This window comes from Felis catus, chromosome B2 (assembly GCF_018350175.1).
Source record: "Felis catus isolate Fca126 chromosome B2, F.catus_Fca126_mat1.0, whole genome shotgun sequence".
NCBI classification, from domain to species: domain Eukaryota; kingdom Metazoa; phylum Chordata; class Mammalia; order Carnivora; family Felidae; genus Felis; species Felis catus.
In genome coordinates, this window is record NC_058372.1 from 88,636,125 (window position 1) to 88,641,482 (window position 5,358).

Genomic DNA, 5,358 nt, shown 5'->3' on the forward strand with positions numbered 1-5,358 from the left:
TTCATGCTCTGTCTCTCTCCGTCCCAAAAATAAATAAACGTTGAAAAAGAATACCATATTTTATGTTCTCATACTTGATTTTTCCTTTCCTAATTATACACTGTTTTAGTGTGAATTCAAGAGAGAACCATGGAACGCTGGTTCTTTATTCCTGGCTTTAGTATTAACTGATACGTATCTCTGGACAAATAACTAGGCCTTTCTAAGCTTCTATCTTCTTACTGATAAAAGATGGTTGGAAATCCCCTTCCTCTTGGAAAAAAAGGGTGTGACTGCTTCCACCTCTGGTCACGCCGTGTCAGTGAAGAACCATCTCAAACCTCTAAAAATTAAGGAAAGCTCTAATTTGAAAACCCAGTAAGCCTGGTAATGCCAGGTTTTAGAGCTGGATATAAAGGCAGACACGGCCAGCGTCATAGCCAGATTCCCTGCTGGTGGTGCTGGGGGAGATCACTGTAAGAACAGACAGACAAAAAAGACAAAGCAGCCCAGGTTAATGTGTAGAAGGGCACATAGTTGTGCTTTCGACATCACAAAATCTAGACTGATGTTTCTATTATTCAAATGGGGAACTTGTTCAACTGATTGAGTCACAGTTCCTATTTAATATGTGCAACTGGTTCATAAAGGTGTGTAAAAATATGGCCATTTTCAGCTAGATATATCTGTAGATGTAGATAGATGATAGATAGATAGATAGATAGATAGATAGATAGATAGATTTCCATTATTTTTTAATGGCCATACTAAATATTTTGACAAATCAGCAGTCAGTTGAGTGCTTACTGTGTGTCAGGTGTTGTTCTAAAGACTTCACATGTATTAATTCAGTGCTCACAATACCCAGATGAGGTGAACACTGCTATAATCCCCATCTTACAGATAAAAAAGCTAGACATAGGGAGTTAATTAACTTATCCAAGATTATCCAAGCAAGTAATTGGCAGCCTCAGAATTCGAACCCAGGCAGTTGGGCTCCTGTTCACTTACTTACCTGACCATCACTCTACACTCTCTGCTGCAAATAATGACTAACCATTTAGTATATTATAAGCCTTGTCCTAAGCACTGGGAGCACAACAACGAACAAGGCAGGTAGAGTCCTTGCCCTCATGGGTTTCATGAAACAGTGGGAGATATAGATAAATAAGCAACTAGAATACAGGATTCTAAGTATTTGCCTAGAGGAGATACAGTGTGCTTAAGTCCAATTATTTCTGGAGGGAGAGGGATCTCAGGAAAAATTCCTTGAAGCAGTAAACAAAAACCGGAAAGATGAGTAGGAGTATTTCACCCACCAGGAGAAATAAAGTTGGATGTGAGAGGGTAAAGAGGAGGGTGAAAGAAAGAGAACTCACAAAGGGAAGAGAGTGCATGGAGCATGGGCAGAATGAAAAGCGCTTCTGGCAGCCCCAGACCCCCAGCCCTGCCTCACCACACTGCCCCATTGCCCTGAGGCCTCCATGGGGCCAGGCCCCTGCCCACGTTGCTCACCTCCTCTGCGTGGGGCCCTGCAGCAACACACGTCTGGGGGTTCCCTGGTCGGAGTCATCCTCCCAGCCCCCCAAGAGGAGGAAAAAGAGATACCTGTGGCCCGACAAGCAACCCCTACACCTACACCTAATTGGCCATGATTTCCTAGGGGATCCAGACCGGGCCCTCCCGCAGGCTGAAACTGGCCCGGACCATCCGTCAGGTTCAGGCTGGGTTCCCCAACTACTGGGAGGACTACGAGGGCTGGGAGGATTCCATCCACCACAACATCTCCTCCAACCATGCTTTGGATGCTTCTGCAAGGTACTTACGGACCCTGAGAAGCCCCAGGCCAAGGGCAACTCCCAGGCAGTAGATGTGAGCCTGATCCCGGCGGAGGTGCTGAGGCTGCAGAACACTGCCCTGTGCCGGCGCTGGCAGAGCAGGAGGGGTGCGGGGAACCCTCGCCAAGGACCCAGGCCCTTAGGTGCTGCACAGCTGGCCCTGCTGGCTGCCCAGACCCCAGCCACCGCCTAGTGAGGGCCTCAGCACAGTGTCTTTGCTAAGGGACCTCAGGGAGGGGGGCCACGGACCAGCCCCAGTCAGGCAGGCTCTGGGCACAGTGGAGGTGTCCACTCCACCTCTGACCTCCGAGAGGACTTTGTGGCACCTCTGCCCCCTCCCCGGGCCCAGGAGGAGACTTCCCAGGGGGAAACCATCAGGCCCTCGTCCCTCTCCCCTGAGCACAGAGCCTGGCTCCTCTACTTACGGCAGGGTACCCCAGGCCCCTGGGGACTATCCAGTAGAGGTCACAGGGCCTCACTTTGGGGACACCTACCCACCTCCTGCTGCCAATCTACACTCCCCATGTGATAATGCCCCTGGTTCCACTACCACCCACATCCTGTCCCCAGTGCCCACCTTCAACCAGCCCAGCCTACTAGGGGGTTGCCCTTAAACCCATGCCCCTTCCCCTCCACTCTGGGGGCTGCTCTGGGATCTAGATGCCCTCTCCTAGGGGGTGCTGCCCAACAAGAGCATCTATGATGTGTGGGTCAGCCACTCCCTGGATCCAGCTGCCTCCACCCCAGGTTGGCTACTCTCCTGTGCAGCTTGCAGGCTCTCAGGGCAGGGTCTGCTTTCCCTGTCTACCACTTGCTGTCACCATTGGCTTTTTGGGGAACCAAAGCCAAGAGGTCCAAGAGGTGTCTATGGCCACAGCAGTCTTGAAACACCAGACACCAGGAGTGCTGGGAATCCTCAAGTTTCATTGGACCACCCTACAGAGGGCTGTGGCCCAGCTAGGCACCACCCTGGCTCTGACAGTCAGTCATGCCTCTCCTATCCCTAGAAGCAAGACTGGACCGAGTGGAGGCTTTACTTGGAGTAGGCCCTCCCTGATCCCACTTCCTCTCCATGGGTCAGTTCCTCTCCCTGGCTCTGGACTGGGGGAGGGAGACCCTAACAGTGGTTCCAACCTCAAGTCCTATTCTCCTCATTTGCCTGGGAATGAGGTAGCAGCTTTTTGGGGAAAGGAAATCAAGACCCTACTTGGTTGGGTTTTTTTCTTTATTTTTTTAAATGTTTATTTATTTTTAAGAGATGGAGAGACAGAGTGTGAGTAGGGAAAGGGCAGAGAGAGAAGGAGAGATACAGAATCCGAAGCAGGCTCCAGGCTCTGAGCTGTCAGCACAGAGCCTGATGCCGGGCTCGAACCCACCAGCTGTGAAATCGTGACCTGAGCCGAAGTCGGACGCTTAACCGACTGAGACACCCAGGCACCCCAAGACCCTACTTAGTTTTCATGGTGCTAGTGGAGAAGAAAAAAGTAAAGGAACAGACAACATTAAAAAAAAAAAAAGCAACTTTTGGAGTTGCAGAAAGGAGAGGCAAGAGGCAGGGGGCAAAATCAGAGCTATGGACAGAAGTCAGATCACACAGGGATACACCATCTTTAAAACTTTGAACACTGCCTTTAACCAAGGAACCATTAAATGGTTTCAGAAGTGAGTTTCTTGATCATAGTTGAAACGTATGAAGAACATTATAGCTGCTATGCAGAGCCTGGCTAATAGGAACACCAGACTGAGGGCAGCAAGACCAGTTAACTAGTGCAGCTACGTGGGTGAAAGGTAATAGCAACCTGATCTATAGGCATGGCCGTGGGCAACACGGGAGGAGGAAAAAGTTCAGAGGTATTTAGGGAAGAGGCACAGAACATGGGCAGGGTGGGGGAGGGAGGGGAGAGTGGGAAAAAAGCTGTCAAGGTTGATGACTAAATTTCTAGTTTGCCAAGTGGGCATGGCATCTTGGTGTAGGACTGGAGGAGGCAAATAGCTAGATCGAACCAGGGTTGTGTTCCACCGGCGTGTGGAGCAATGGGGGATGAAGGCTGTAGGCAAGAGGATAAGTAAAAGGATGAAGGACAAAGTCTAGGTTAAGTAAGGCAGAAAAGAGAAGGGGGAAGGTAAGGAGTTCAAGGAACTGGAGGTTCTTATCTGGCTGTGACTGAGAAAGGAAAAAATGATGGATTATGGTCAGAAAATGTGATAATGAGACATCAGAGCTGAAGCAGTTCCATGGGACAAAGTAAAAATCCAAAGTAATGCCAAAGTAGTAACAAGACTATGGAAACTCCAGAAAATTAAATATCAAAGAGAGGTGGGGTGCTATCTATCGTAAGGTCAACGGGGTGTTGGATCAGAGAGGGGAAACAGAGCTGAATGGAGAAGAGAGTTCTGAAAACAAACAATGGATATATCTACCCTGCTTTGCCTCCCCTGATCTTCCTTTGTCTCCAGTAGACATCATTTACCTTCCATAGTGGTAACAGGGAAGTGAGGCTGGGTAAGTCGGACCACTCCCAGCAATGGCACAAAGGGCTAGAGTGGCCTGGTCTCAAAGGACCCAGCAGCTCAAGCCTGTTTCATGAAACCTAAGCGACCCGATCCATGCTGTAGGCCTGTCAAATGCTGTGACTTCTGCGGAGTGCACACATAGAGGAGGGGAGGGGGCCTAATGTTTCCTCCCACACTCACATAAATCACTAAGATCTTTATCCAGTATTTATTCAAACATTATTTACTGAGTGCCAGCTATGTGCCAGGCATACAGTCCTAAGGATTTGTAAAACCACAGTTCGAGCCCGAGGGGTGAAGAATCATGCCTGTGCTCCTCTGAAAAACGTATCATACTGGCAAAGTAACTGGGGAAGTAATAAATAAAACTAATGTGTGAGGACTTTTTAAAGAAGTAAACAAATTATTCTAGTCATCAGTATTATTTTCTTGCACTAATATCTTGAAAGAAAAAATGTAAATTGGACAGCATAAATATGTAAAATAGTTGGCATGTAGGGGAGAATTTTTCTGCTTTTCTAAAGATTCGAGACTCATTTTTTAAATTTGAGAGAGGGGATGCGTAGGGGAGGGGAAGAGGGGGAGAGAGAAAGAGAGAGAGAGAGAGAGAGAGAGAGAGAGAGAGAGAGAATCTTAAGCAGGCTCCACGCTCAGTGCAGAGCCTGAAGTAGGGTGCAATCCCATGACCCTGGGCTCATGACCTGAGCCAAAATCAAGAGTTGGACGCTCAACCTACTGAGCCATTCAGGTGCTCCTAGACTCATTTTTTTAAATGAAGTATCATCGACATAACATTATATTAGTTTCAGGTGCACAACATAATGATTTGATATTTGTATACACTGTCATTGATTACCACAATAAGTCTAGATACCATCTGTGATAGATGAATGGATAAAGAATATGTAATATCTATTAATATGTAATATGTTTATATATTATATATTTTATTATAATTATTATAATTTATAATAAATTAAATGTATATATTATATATGTATATATTTTATATATATTGTATATATAT

General features: G+C 47.1%; 1 pseudogene; it reads left to right on the forward strand.

Moving 5' to 3' along the window:
- Positions 1-1,374: 1,374 nt before the first annotated feature.
- On the forward strand, positions 1,375-2,824 carry LOC101083175 (annotated as a pseudogene).
- The last annotated feature ends 2,534 nt before the right edge of the window (positions 2,825-5,358 follow it).